We start from the raw sequence: 14,462 nt of genomic DNA on the forward strand, positions 1-14,462 counted from the left end.
TAATCTTAAAGATACATTTTTACCAAAATTACATGTGAAAATAAATATAATCTTGAGGTCACTGGGTCATGTAGTGTATTTTTACAGTCAGGTTTGTTTAATCTCTTTACTTTCAGTTTTCAGAATGCCAAAAATTTTTGTCCTGACACCACCCAGACATGGTTCATGTGTTGCCAGCCCAAACTGGACAGTTGAGTAGAAAGCAACACAAGCTTGTGGGATTTAGGAAGGTGTGAGGGATAAGTAAGAATTCTAGTATGAAATGAATTGATTAGCAGTGCAATGATTATATGCTTTACAATTTAATGCTTAGCATTATGTTCCAGAGTTAATGTCCCCTGGAGAGGAACTGAACACTTGTAATTCCCCCCAAGCTAAAGCCTCCAAGGCCAGTTAGGCAATACTGCATCAGGTATGTTCAGCTCATGCTGTCAGTGCTTCCCTCAGAAAGACTTGCATTCTGAAGCAGTTTCATGGCAAAATGATGGATGCTATTCCCAGGGAATACCCTGGGCCCTTCAGGTTATGTTTACTTTGAGCTAATGGCCTCTCAACTTCATTTTGGTACAGCTTTGTTTCATTTATCCCTAATGGTGCAATTGCAACCACTCTAACTGTGGCTCCTTCAATATCCTGCGAGCACTGTCACATATCAGATACCATAGGCAAGGCAAAATGTCCTTTGTTCTGCATGACAAAGGAATATCAGAGGGTCAGAAATGCACATACAAGTCTCTTGGAAGTTCCCTTGATGTGCTGACATCACTCACTTTTCAGCAACAAATTCAACTGAAGGGCAACACCGGTGCCTAGTCTGTGCCTCTGGTACGCCTGGAAGCAGCATTTTCTCACACTGTAACTTTTGACTGTAATTGCTGTTGTTTCCCCACTGTCCTTCTCAAGAGGTTTGCAGGTCACCTTTGCGTGCTGCTATCTAGTTATTGCTTCTTGAGATGTGCATCATTCATGCTTTCACGTGTAACATGGCTTTCATATTTCACCGGTTGGCACAATTGTAAGGGAACAGCATTTTAATCTCATTGCAGGCTTCCCCTAGCTCAGGTGATACCCACCTTGCCTGTGGTGATGGACCACTTAAGACAGATGCTGGCCACACTGCCTGTTGGTAACATTTGTCTGTGTTCAGAAGCTGTATTCCACAGTGAGGTCCTCATTTAGCAGACAATAACAAATGGATAGTTCCCACCCACCGAGAGCTTGCTGCCTAGGGTTATGGAAAAATATATCAAGTGGAGGTCAAAGAATAGTAGAGGGCAATAATAAAACACTGGCCACCCTGCTTTCCATGGGCCTCTTGCCTCAGGGTTAACAGTCAACCTTGCCTGTGTAGGACCAGCTGTCTCTTGCTTAATACATACATACACACATGCACACACACACAGCCTGAGCATAAATTAAACAGCCTTTAGAGCGCTAACAAAGAGCAAATGCTAAATTCAAGCCAGATGTGACCCACTCCTTAGACACCAGCAAGCAGCTTTGGGCTGGAGTTCCATGCTCTTGGAGATGACTGGGGCTGCAGGCCTCATGGAAGGCTCCAGCACTTAAAATCCACTGTGGCTTCTTGAAGATCTCACCCTTCCTCCAGCTTACAGGATTCCTGCACCCAGGCTATCACCCAACAGGCAGGCTGGCTCTCCTGGTGTCCCTGCACTTTGCCTAAACACCATACTTCTTGGAAGAAAGCAGGTGAGGGGGAGGTTTATGCCAATAATGTTGGTTTAACTATGCTCCAATTAGGTAATTGGAAAATATATGGACGTAAAGCTGACAATCTAGAGGATCCCTGAATGCATCCTATTCATTGTAGGTATCTTTTGGGGCCTATGTAATCCAGACTTTTCCTGCTAATGCTGGATCTGAGTCTCTCATATTCAGTGTAGCAGACAACTGAGTCAGTGCAGGGCCAAGCAGGCAAGACGGAGCAGAAACCCTGCTGCAGAGTATCCTGCTCCATGGCTTCAAAATGAACAGAAGAAGAAAATATCAGTGGCCTCGGTGCTTAGAGAGAATGCCTGTGGGAAAAGAGCCATCAGAATGGATTTGTGGATTAGGAAATCTCTTGTGAACAAGTCCAAAGCTGTCCTGGAAATTACATTTTTAATTTCAAAAGACAGCTTCTTCTGAATTTTTCCTTTTCGATTAAGTAGGAATTGCATCAGCATCCCCATTATTTTTGCTAAATAAAACTCTGTTTGAGTTTCAGTCCATAAAGCTTGATCGAATGCATTTTACTATTGCTGTCTAAACATTTCATCTGGTTAATGTCTAACTTCAAATATTTTTAATATTTGTACTTTCTAAATTATTCGGAGAGAAGCTACTGATCCTAGGCCAAGTGCTGATGTCATTTACGCCAACAATTAGCCCAACATTGCCCAACTCCCCTCAGGTGCTGGCAGGGCTGGAAGCTCTGCTGTCCTCCCTTGTTCCTCCCACAGATGGCAGCCTCTTGGCTTGGCTTTTTCCCACTCAGCTGCTGGGTAAAAGGCGGCAGGGAACACGGCCTGGCTGTATTTTTGGAAGATTTTTGTCCTTCTTGATTTAACCTTCACTCCTCAGACTAATGGTGGTGGGGGAAAGAAGCCAATCTCCAAAGTCCAGAGAAAAAGGATGGGATTTCACATTAATGCATGAAATACCAGGGACGATCGCACAGTGAATATGTCATGAAATAGCTGTCACAAAAGTCTGAGTCAAATGCAAAGTGAAATCTTCACAGGAAAAGAAAGCAGACCCAGCTGAACTCCCCTGTTATGGTGTGTTTTGGGGTACAGCTACCTCTTGCAAACACTTTTTAGAGACTTAAAAAATCTCTGTGACTGGCTAAAAATAAGCCCTGGAACATTTCATGCAGACTTTGCGAAGCCCTGTTGCAGATAGGAACTAAAGCACAGCAGCCCTGAAAGGCAAGGTCTGAAAAGTCTTTTCTAGATGGAAAGTGAGGCAGCAAAGGTGGGCTGTGCTACCTAATACTTCAGTATTAGGTAGAAGTATATTTGGCAAGGGGTGAGATTTTTATCTTCTTGTTTTAACAGTGCTCTCTGCTGTGCCAGCAGTTGTAATGGTACAAAGGTATGTTATAGTGGTAAGATTTGCCCGATATGAGCATATAATTCTGATAAAGGTACTCAAATGCCAATATAGTCATGTTAATACTAAAGACTGTATAGCTTTACTGAACTATACAGTTCAGTACTACAGTTGAAGTGGTACAACCTTGGTATATAGATAAGGACTAAGTATCTTATCCAAATATATGGAGCAAGTAAATGACTGATCTGGGAATAGTTCACAACAGTCTTTCTTCCCAAGCTGCTTTTCAGACTGCCCAAAACTATTCTGTTCACATTTCTTCTCACCCAAGGGTAACACAAAGCATCACTGTTTGTCAAAATGTCATGATTTAAAAAGAGATGCCACCCTCTTATTTATAAAACCAAGTGAAACAAAACATTGGAAAGTATTTGTCTCCTGTCTGTCCTCCTTTCAGTGACACCTGTAATTTTTGTATGTGCTTCTAGAGGAGTGAGTTTAGTCGGGCTTGGCAAAATACAGATGTTTCTGTGGAATCACTTATAGTGATATTTTGGGTTGTTTGGGGTTTTTTTTAATGTATATTTACCAATGTAAATTTATGCAGAGACCAGCATACCCATCTGTCAAGTGAAAGTATGACAGTGGCTTAACAGTATATATATAACTACTTGTAATATGCTCATTATTGGAAATGGCTCTGAGAAATGGTCCCTGAGGAATTTCGTGAAGCCTTGGATCTCAGGTTTCCTCTTCATGGAGGTGTGGGACTCAGCACACAGAGCCCTGCAATGGAGACAGCCGTAATCAGAGAACAAACAAGGAGGAATGTGGACTCCAAAGGGAGAAGGAAGCGAGCGCACATGGAACAAGGAAAGGCTTGGCAGAGCTACTGAATATGGTCATCCAAAAGTATAATGGGATGTGCAGTAAAAACAAATGAAAACGAAATTACCCTTTGGGGGAAGCAGTAGGGCAAATTCATCACTGCACCCCATGTGAAGGTTATGCTTTTGTTGTGCTGTTCTCCATCTGAGTTACTTTATTTCCATGGCTCTGCATCCCTGTCTGAGCCACAATATATCTCACTTTTGTAGAAGTTCAGATAATGGACATTCCTGTTATCCTCTTCTGATCAGCCTTTACAAGTTGTCTTCCCTGCATGTTATACCAAAACTTGTCTTCCTTGCTCCCCATGGAAAAGCTGTATGGGCAAGGTGAAATGGCCATGGAGCTATTCTCTCCAAGGAGTATCATGAAGGAAGACCACAGAGCGCTGGTCATGTGAGAGTCACTAGGGGTAGCTGGAACAGGCACAGATGGCTCTTCAGCTAAGTCAGACCAAAAAATTTCAAGACAGTCATCAAATTCAAATTTCTTATGTTCAGAATATTTTTTTTTCTTTCCGAACTTCATTTTTCTGTGGAAAAGCTCCGTTAATTCAGTATTTTGGGACAAAAATTAATTTTGAATTATCTGGATTTCCCTCGGGAAGGAAATTCTGCTTTTCTATGAGCTGCAAGTGATGTATCTTAAAATTCCCAGGCAACAATCTTATATTGGTATTTTTAATTCTGAAGACCATTCCCATGAGTTTCTAGTGTTTTTAAAGTAGGTCAAATTTTGAACACAAAAAAACCTTAAGAGTTATGCCCCTTTCATCTTTTCTTAGGAGCAATAAGCCTTTTTGGTATTATTGCTGGCTTAAATATTAAACAGGAAGCAAATTACATTTCCAGTCATTAAAGTACAATAGAACAGCTCTATTGTCTGAATCAGTGCAATATTAGGTCAGATTGTCACAAAATGCTCGAAAATGAAGTCATATTGAAAGAACGTAATAAATTAGACTTTTTATGCTTTCACTGTGAGCTCTACCTGATGAGTGACTATTTCTTCATTCCTGCCAATTAGGGTAAGGCATTGATCCCCCAAAACTTGAATTCTGTAAACATCTATATGGAATTTGATATTCACATGTATAAAGCTACCACAAAAGTGCAACTTGAGTGTTGCTGTTTACAAGAGTACAATTTTACTTCACCAATAATGGCATTTTCTTGCAATTCTGTTGGTGTGAAAGGAATTGTTCCCTGTGTAATTTGAGCTCAGGCAGCACAAAGACGTGGATCTACAGAGTGGCCTTTGGTTATGGTGCTCTTCTAGTCAAACCCCTGCACACAAGAATGTAATGCTAGGACAGACCTGAAAGGTCTTGCAGGGACAAGCATAGACAACACCGGACAGGATCTGACACCTAGTGCCTGGTAGCCTCCCAGAGTGTTGTCCTGACTGCATTTGTAATCTTGGGTTTGCCATGAAACCCAACAACAAAGCTAAGCAGAAACTGGCACATGCTGCTGCTTAGATAGGTTGCTATCATGACATGCCACCATGGAGCTGATTGGTGCTATCATGTCTTCAGGAGGAGCAGGATCTTCTGGTTGTTGCTGAAAGCTCTGGGGAAGTTTGGGTTGTTTCTTGCAGATATTCTGTTCCCAGTGTTACAGTTCCCAGCCTGTCCCAGCAAGGCAGCATGCCACTCGGGATCTTCCTGCTTTCCTTCCTTGGGCAACTGTCCAGAGGGCAGCTGACCCCAGTCTGTTGTGATTTTAAAAGCCTCCACCATCAGGGATCTTATGGCCTCCAAGGACTAATACAGTGCTGAACCCACAGAAGTTTATTGCCAGAACTTTGTATTGTTCCCCTCATTCATTCTTCCCTTTTCTAGACGAAACAAATCTAGTTCCTTTGTTCTTCTTTGGTAGGCCATGTTTTCTAAGACCCTTACCATTGCCACTTCAAAGATTTTAGTCTCTGATCTTTTTAACCTCTTTTAAATGCAGTGTATGAAACCAAACACAGTATTTCAGCTGAAGCCTCCTTGGCACTGGGTACAGAAGAACTATTTCTCCCTGGGATTACTTCTGGTATGACTCTTGTGTTTGGATACCCTAGCATGAGACTTGCCCTCTTTTCCTTTGCTTTTTATTTCACTTGTGATTTAATCTGACCTCTCTAGTCCTCTTAGGTCATCTTTTTGCCTCCTTAAGGAGGAAATTTGTTAACTATAGTTCTTCTATAGTTGATTTATATTTCTGTATCATGCTAAGCAATTCTATTAAATACCAGGTGGCTGTTTGGATTGCTTTCTGAAATTAACACAATTGGTTCTCATCACAGCTTCTGAGAGCTCTGTAACATATTTGAGCATGATTTCTAACCATAAATTTTAAAAGCGTGCTCGCTATCCTACAATTGTCAATGATGACATCAAAAAGAAGCAGACCCACATCACCACTGGAAATGCTGTTCCCTCTTGTGTGAGGCAATCACCGCTAACTTGCTGGGCATCGCTGATACAACTGCAATTCCCACCAGAAAAGCGGTCTTACAAATCATGGTGGACAACAAATGATGCTCAAGGAGAAGAACCTCTTCTTCTGCATCTCTTTAAAATCAGTGCCCTGTCCCTCCATGGCATGCATCATAAATGCACATCTGAGTATTAAATCATTGCCACCTCCACAGGGTGTTACCTGGAGATACTAGCTGGGAGGTATCTGCTCTCTGATGGTCACATCATTTCTCACTCAATGGAATAGCTCAGCTACAGGAGCCTTCAGCTCATTCTTGATACATAGTTACAGACTGTGAAAGATTTATGTATATGAAGTGTGCTCAGTTTTACTGTCATGCGACATTGTTTTGACAGCCCAGATGAAGTTCCAGGTATGACATTATCAAACAGAATATGCCCTAGAGAAATTATTTTTCTGAGCATTTTATTTCACACTCTGTCTCATCTTAAAAATGCAGAACAGGCCAAAAGAAATGAGAAGGAAATTAAAGCTTTGATTCAGCACAGAACCTCAGCATACGCTTATGTTGAAGCAACTATGCAGTCAAAATATGCCCGGGGTTAAAATCCTAGTGCTTCACTACAATGCTGACCTGAGTCTGATGGGGGTCTTTACCTTCTCCTAGTACCAGATTTAATTTGCTTACTCTCATTATATCAAAAAAAAAAAAAAAAAAAAGTCCCTCCAATGCACAAACAGCTACATAGACTAAAAAAAAAACCAAAAAACAAAAACCAAAAAAGTATCTTCTAATTGTTCTAATCAGGCAAAAGAGATGTAACTCATGTAAGTGGAATAAAAATATAAAGGTAATGCCTCATTCAGGGAGGTACTGGGGGAGGAAGAAAGATGGCCTTGTTTTTATCCACCAGTTCTGAAATTGAATGTGCAAAGGGAGTGTGGGCTACTTCAAGAGAAACCCCTGAGAATGATGAGAGAAGCCAGGCCCTGTCCTCGTAAGGACAAACTCCAACTCAGAAACAGGAGCTTTGGAGGACAGGAGAGCTTTCTCCAAACAGGTAGCAGAATCACCCACGATCACAGCAGTGGGACATGTGGTTGTGCAGGAAGGACCACAACAAGGGATGCTTCCTGGAACACTGCTGACAAACTTTGACAGGGAAGATGGAGAAACCATCTGGAATGGGAGTGCTTCCCTGCATGGCTCCAAGGGACACATATAAACGCTTGTGATAGGAAAGTGGGAAGAAACTAGGGAAAGGGTGGTAACTTTACATTGGGTGGTCCATGCAAACAGAAGGACAGAGAAACATAACCAATCTCTAGGATGATGGAATTGCAGAAGAGTTATGCTGGATCACACAGGTATAGACTGGCAGGAAAAAAGGCAAGTAGGAAGCTCAGTGTTCTTCAAAGGAATGATAGCCACCAAATCTCAACTAACCTAGAGCACAGGAAGGAAGGATAGTAAGCGATTAATTTAGATAAAGTGTGAGTTTAATTTGACCAGAAGCAGGAAGGAAGCATGCCGAAAGTGGAAGGTAGGTGAGATGGGCAGAATTCCGAAAGAACAGTGTAAGCATCAAGGACTACAATCACAAACGCCAGAAAAACCCAAAAAACCCTCAGAGATGTTGAGAACAGTTAAAAGCTCTGTAAATACAGTAATGGTATAACAACAAAGGAAGGCCTGGGCCTTCTCTTTAATGGGAAAGGAGGGAGACTGACACGGCCCACTGCCCTCCGACTCCTCCTGGAGGAACCAGCGCTCTTGGGGCTCAGAGAACGCTTATGGTGCCCCTCACTCTGGCCCTGGCTGCAAACCCAACACCTACAAAGAACGCCTCTTATGAAAGAACACCTGTCTGCTCTGCCTGAGAGGCTCTCTGCCCCACCCCTACGGGCAGAGGTCCCACAGCGCCCAGACGAGGGATCCCTGGGCCAGAGCAGGGATGAGAGAAGCGCTCCCGGGAAAATGCCTTCCGCTCGCTGCCCGGGGTGAGCGCCTCACACAGGCTGCGGGGCGGGCGCGCTGCCGCGGCTCCTGCGTGCGAGGAAGGAAGCGATTCCGCGTCCTTTCCTCCCACCCCCGGGACACCCGTCCGCCCCCCCGTTCCCTGCTCTCTGGCCCCGGCCCCCTCGGGACCCGCCGCCGGCTCCGGGGGGGGGGCGGGGGCGCCGCCCCATTGGCCGAGCGCGGCCCCTCTGCCGCGCTCCCGTTGGCCCGCGCTGGAGGGGCCCCGCCCCGGCCCCGCCCCTCCGGGGTCATTTAAGTTTATGGAGGAAAATAAATAAATAAAGCGGGAAATAGAAATGCGTAGAAGGCGGGGGGGGCGGGGCGGGGGGGAGCGCAACCTAACCTGCTGCCTGGCCCGCGGCTGCCAATCGGTACCCGAGCGCCGGCAGGACTGACACCTCCTCCCAGCCAGTCAGCGCTCCCGAGCGGCGAAGGCGGCCCCTAGCGTTCTAAAATTCGGCCAATGAGAGACGCCCATTGTTTGACGGACGTTTGCGCCTTCCAATAGAAGGGGCGCGTAGCGGACCGGCTTCGCCTATCGACAGCTAGCCGTCAGTCGCGAGGAGGGGGGCTGGCCCCAACGGCGGCGGGAGGCGGGGCCGGTCCCTGAGTGGCGGCGCTGCGAGCCAATGGGTGCAGGCCGGCGGGGCGGGGGGGCCGGGGGCCAATGAGGGGCCCGGGGAGGCGGCGGCGGCCGCCTCTGAAAGTGCCGCGAGCCGGCGGCGCCCAGCGCGGGGCAGGGGAAGATGAGAGAGGTACCGGCGCTTCCGGGGTCAGCGCGCGGCCGGGGGCGGAGCCTGGGTCTGCTCCGCCCACCGGGGGCGGGGCGGGCGGGTGAGGGGCGTGGGGGGGGGGCGAGGGGCTCCCGCGTCCCGGCGGGAATGGAGCGTTCGTGTTCCGTGAGGGAGCGGAGCCGGTAGTCCTGGAGGGGTAACGGCTGGTAGCCGCCGCCCCCCGGAGTTTTTTCATCGTCCCGAAAAAGTTCGGGAGCCGGCGGGGCCACTCCCCTGAGGGTGCGCGCGGCCGGAGAGGGAGACTTGGCACCGACATTCCCCCCGCTTGTCCCCCCCCCGCCGCCGCTCCGCTCCTCCTTCTCCAGCCGCGCCGCTGGGAAAAGTTGGCGGCGCTTGTTTGTGAGCGGGGGTCGGGGAGGGAAGAGGTGCCCAAGAACCGTCTGGACACCATCCCGTACGGTGTGTTCTGGGATGACCCCGCTCGAGCAGAGAGGTTGGACCGGCTGACCCAGTGTGGGCCCTCCCAACCTTGCCTAGCCTGTGCTTCAGTGGTTCTGAGAGGGCAGGTCGGGGTTATCCCCCGGGAGAAAGGCAGTGCCGGTGCCCGGGATAGCCCGGGGGATGCGGGGGAGCCGGCCTGGGGAGGAGCCGCCCGTCCTCTCGCATCGAAATGCTCACAGCTGCCTGGGGCTTTTTTGGGGCTGGTTGGTTTTTGGTGCCGTCCCCGAGGGCTCACGGAGCAAATCAGCTCCGTGGTTCCCCGTTTTCCCTGCTTTCCCCGCTGAGGCTCTGGCAGCGCGGTCCCAGCCGAGCGCACCGCGCGTCCGACAGCGCTTCCAGAGCCATGGGAGCCGTGTCCTTCCCCCCAGCGCCCGGCAGCCCAGGGGGACAGGGCCGTGTGCCCAGCTTTCCGTGTCCCTGCCCCCGGGGCCGGGGCTCGGCGATTGTCAGTCGGAGCGCAGGAAAGAAATGGATCTGGGGGTTGAGAAGGGAGCGGGCTGCCGCTCTGCCCGTCGTGTTCCCAGACTTTGCCTCCTTTTGTAGCCGAGCAAGTCGGCGTTTCTCAGGTTAAAAGCCCTCCTGACAGCCTCGGAGACGTCTGTGCTCAATGGCAAATAGGAAATTGTGAGAAAGTAAGACCCAGTGTCGAGTAAAGCAAACTAAAGTGCAAAGTCTGACGCACGGCTCTCTGAGCAGAGTAATTATTTAGGAGCAAAAAGTATCCCCATAAAAGCTGTTATTGTCTACAGCTACTGCATCACAGTCCTGAAATCAGAGAGCCTTCCTCGGTCTTTCTGAAAGCCTGGGATGTGCTCTCGTATAGAAATGATGTCTTTGGAATTTACGGGGCTGAGGTTGTAGAAATGCAGAACCATTTCTCATCTGTGAGTCTCGGGGTGCTTTGCGAGAAAGGGTAACTCAAGACAGAAATAAATCCGTGATAGGAAAGTACTGTTACCCTTCTCTTGCACACACAAAAACCCCTCAGAGGAAAGAGCTCTTTCAGCTGCTCCGAGGATGCAATGAGGACACAGTATTAGAGCTGGCTGGGAGGATCCTTCCCTCCCCAGTGGAAAATGTGGTATTTGTGAAGTTGCAGTTTTCTGCAAGAAAGTTCCAGTTTTACTGAGGAAAAAAAAAAAGTTACATTATTCTGACCGGAAAATTAAAGTGATGGTTCATGGCTACCTGCCTTGCAGACTTCTGTCAATTCTACTTTCTGCTTACAGAGAGAAAGCACAGTTAACAAAATCTTCCCCTTAGAGATTTCCACCTTTTTTTTTTTTTCTTTTTTTTCTTTCTTTTTTTTTAATCTTTTCTTTCCCTTTTTCCCCCCTTTAAAGGAATTGCTTGGAATATTTATTCCACAACGGACCTGAAAGCTTTACTTCTTTCTCTGAAACACAACTAAATATTTTTTTTTTTTTTTTCATAGCACAAAAATTCCAGTATTTGGCCAGCCCAGTTCAAAACTTCTGGAAACTTGGGGCCAGATCTTTGGCTTGTACAAACTGGCTAGTTCCATTGTGTTTAGTCCACAGAGGATTTGGCCCTAGTTAATTAATGGTTCACCCGAGGTCATGCAGAGAGTTGATTTTTAAAGCTGGAGACTGAATTCAGAGCTGTTATTATTCAATCCTGTCATATATCTTGAAGTTTACTGCACAACATTATATTTTTCTTAGACAAGCTGGATTAATAAGAGGCAGATTCCACGAGGCTCTGATTGCAACTTTTCTTAAAAATCATGTTCTTAAAAAAATCTATTCAATCGTGATCTTACTAGAAAAGCGAGTAAATATGTTGTAATTAGTGCATAGGTGACACTGACTACCGAGGGAGAGAGAGGCCTGAAAAACTGCTTTTGTTATTTAAACCTTTCTTTCAAAGTACAAAAGCATTTGATTGGCACTTCACTGATTTAATAGTCCATTTGTAATGCAGGAAGAACATTACAGAAAATTTTAGCATTATTTTAAATGTCATCATTTAATCTGTAGGTGTTTTTAAAAAATCCTCATTTCTAGGAGAAGAAAACTTTCTGATAGCATGTGGAATCTGTGACTAGTCAGTTGTTAAAGATATGAATGCCTCGGGTCTTCCAAAACGAAATGGTTTATGAGTCTTAAAATGTATCCTGTTTGTTGTGTTAGCACAAAAGTAAAATACAGCCTTCTGGCTGAGGATTTAATGTTTGGCCTTACTGTGATGTAACATTAGGAATGGAACCTAAGCCCTCTGGTTTAAAATCAGGGTTACCAGCATTCATATTAAAAGGAAGAACTGTTCAGATCCTGTGCAACAGCAGTGCCAGATGTATGAAATACCAGCTAGCCCATTTGAGCATCTGACCTTACAGAGGTGATCTTTCACCTGTACTTGCATAAAGATGCTTTGTGAAGGTCGACTTTTTTTCTGTTTTGCACGTGGGGAAGATACAAAGGCCAGAAATCCAAACAGACTGGCTGTACACACCCATTTCCCCCACTGTTGTTGATTTTTCAGGGGAAAATAAGATTTCATAAAGTTCATAAAGGCTTCTCTCTGCCTTCCAAATGTTTGAGGAGTGGCTTTGTTGCTAAAATTTTATATGCTGGAAAGACTCTGAATTAAACAGCACTGAAATGACTTCCCAATGTCAAAGAGCAGTCAGTGACAGAGTTTGAACAGACCTTCTGCTTCCCAGGCCACAGCTGCACCTATTGGCTTCATTGTCCCATCCCTCCTACGCACATGCATGCCTGGCATTGTTTTGGAAATACAGCAGAAACTTGATAATTCAAACTGATGACTCGTAGAGCCACTTGTGGAATTAATTTATTGGGTAAATTAATTACTAGATATGCAGGCAGATTTAAAAAAAAAAAAAAAAAAAAAAAAGTGTGTCATAGTGTATGGTTTGTTCTGTTACCTCAGTGTGATTTATTTGTCACTGCATGAATTGAGTATCCTGGAAAATATTTTGTTAGAAATTTTGTAAGTAAAGTCTTAAATCTCAGCATGGTTCTGTTCTTGTTATGTAAATCTGTGAGGGGAATTGGGTTTTCAGCTCTTCAATGACGAGTTATAATTTGGGATTAGAAATTAATCCATAGCACCTATTTTGTGGCACAGGATTTATAGCATGCCTCAGAGGTTAAACCACAGCCTTAGTATACTGATCTGTGCTGCAGGCTTATTTGATTTCGGCAGGGCTGCCTGCCTAAGACAAATAGGATTTGATCCTTGCTGGGTAACCTTGGTCAAATTCCAGGCGGCCCTCAAGACTTACTATTTCCATCTTGGTATTAGAAAATAAGTGTGTTCTTTCTGTTTATTTTTCACAGGGCCTCGGTATTGTTCGATATAGTTTGTCATGTGAGGCTGTAAATCCCTTCAAGCGAGGTGGAATTTTAGATTTGCAAACTGTTCCCAAATGATTGCATGTGTATCATGAAGGAAAAAGGCAGTCCTCTAGCCAAGAATGGACAGAACTTACCGAGTTTAGCTCATTAAGATTCCAGAGTGACTGCAGATATTAATGTAGAAGATGCTATGGGGAAAAATAATTATTTTTAATTTGCTCAAAGTACCAAATTAATGTTAAGTAAGCAGAATTCATCTGTAATTGCCCAAGAAATCTTTCCAGCAGTTTAAGCTCTCTGAAGAGGTATTGCAGAGAGTGTGCACAAATCATTACATTATTGATAAACAAACAAAAAAATACAGTCTCAAATTGGCAGCTATTAGTAAATTTTGCTTGTTTGCCCTTACATAGGCATGCTGACCCTTGATCTTGGGTATCAAAGCAACCCAAGCAAGTCAAAATTCAGTTCTTTAATTTTCTTGAGCAGTATATTCACTGAGAGGAATCATTGAGCCTATCTGAAACAGAAGAAAATAGTTTCCATTGACCAGTTTTCACAACCAGAGATGGTTTTGGAAGGTCTGGTTTGCTTTGGGGAGTCCCGTGGTTGTGGAGTAGGGTGAACAGGAAAAAAAACAAAAATATTTTGGTGTGTAGATCATTTTGTGCTTACTGCTATCAATGGATCTCTGATTATACTCTGATTTTCCAAGATATTCATGAAATATGCCTCAAGGAATACCAGAATAAGACATTCTGTTATCAAATTTTTGTGTAAGAGACAGTTCTGATTTTGACTCTTTAACAGCTTATTCAAAGAAATAATTATTCCTTCATCTTTCCTTTTTCTTTTAATCCAATATGGGGTCCAACCCAGTTATTGCTTCTTATATTTTCTTGAGATCATATTGAAAACTGAGTACTTCTTTACTGGTCTGGGTTCCTGGCATAAGACTCATGAAGCTCTCTACCACAAATGGTATATTTGACTTCAGGGAAAAATTGCTCAGTCTTTGTTTCTTATCTGTACAACAGGAATAATACCATGTGCTGTCATCACAAATATTTGCAAAGGTATGTATGCAGAGAATTCCAAAATGCAGCCATCAGGGTTATTTATAATATCTAAAGTAATAATTTTGGATGGTAGGTGCCAATTTTTCCATTGGCTGTTTGGTTTGACAATAAATGCCAGTGTTAGTAGTTTTATAAACTTTGGTGTAGTTATTCTGGGTTTGCATCAGAAAACAGAAGGTGGCTTAGACATGAATTTCCTCTTTGAAATAACTGAAGTGACATCAGTTGAATTATACAGGAATGATTTTGGCATTGATACTGCTGAAAGACATAGTGCTCTCTGAGTGCTTTGGCCTCATGCAAAGTGAGCTGTATTAGTACAGCAGTTCAAAGCTTCTTTGGAATTGTAGTCTCCTCTTTACCATCTGAAGTTTTCAAGTACTGCAGCTAGCAAGAACTGTTTCTGG

General features: G+C 44.6%; 2 protein-coding genes across 20 annotated transcripts in view; one reads left to right on the forward strand and one right to left on the reverse strand.

The window, feature by feature from the left end:
* The window catches only part of GAP43 (growth associated protein 43), a 195,261-nt gene extending 186,442 nt beyond the window's left edge, over positions 1-8,819 (reverse strand). The window contains exon 1 of the mRNA XM_086882859.1: positions 8,741-8,819. The gene's annotated coding sequence lies outside the window, so the exon portion shown is untranslated. The remainder of the gene's footprint in view (positions 1-8,740) is intronic.
* Positions 8,820-9,042: 223 nt separating this feature from the next.
* Positions 9,043-14,462, forward strand: part of ZBTB20 (zinc finger and BTB domain containing 20) — a 473,003-nt gene continuing 467,583 nt past the window's right edge. For 5 of the 19 annotated variants that reach the window (XM_086882881.1, XM_086882901.1, XM_086882892.1 and 2 more), the window contains exon 1: positions 9,064-9,152. The gene's annotated coding sequence lies outside the window, so the exon portion shown is untranslated. Of the gene's footprint in view, positions 9,153-14,462 lie in introns of all 19 variants that reach the window. The other 14 variants (XM_086882894.1, XM_086882871.1, XM_086882906.1 and 11 more) reach the window with 6 other exon arrangements.

This window comes from Cyanistes caeruleus, chromosome 3, assembly GCF_971803275.1.
Source record: "Cyanistes caeruleus chromosome 3, bCyaCae1.hap1.1, whole genome shotgun sequence".
Taxonomy (NCBI): Eukaryota; Metazoa; Chordata; class Aves; order Passeriformes; family Paridae; genus Cyanistes; species Cyanistes caeruleus.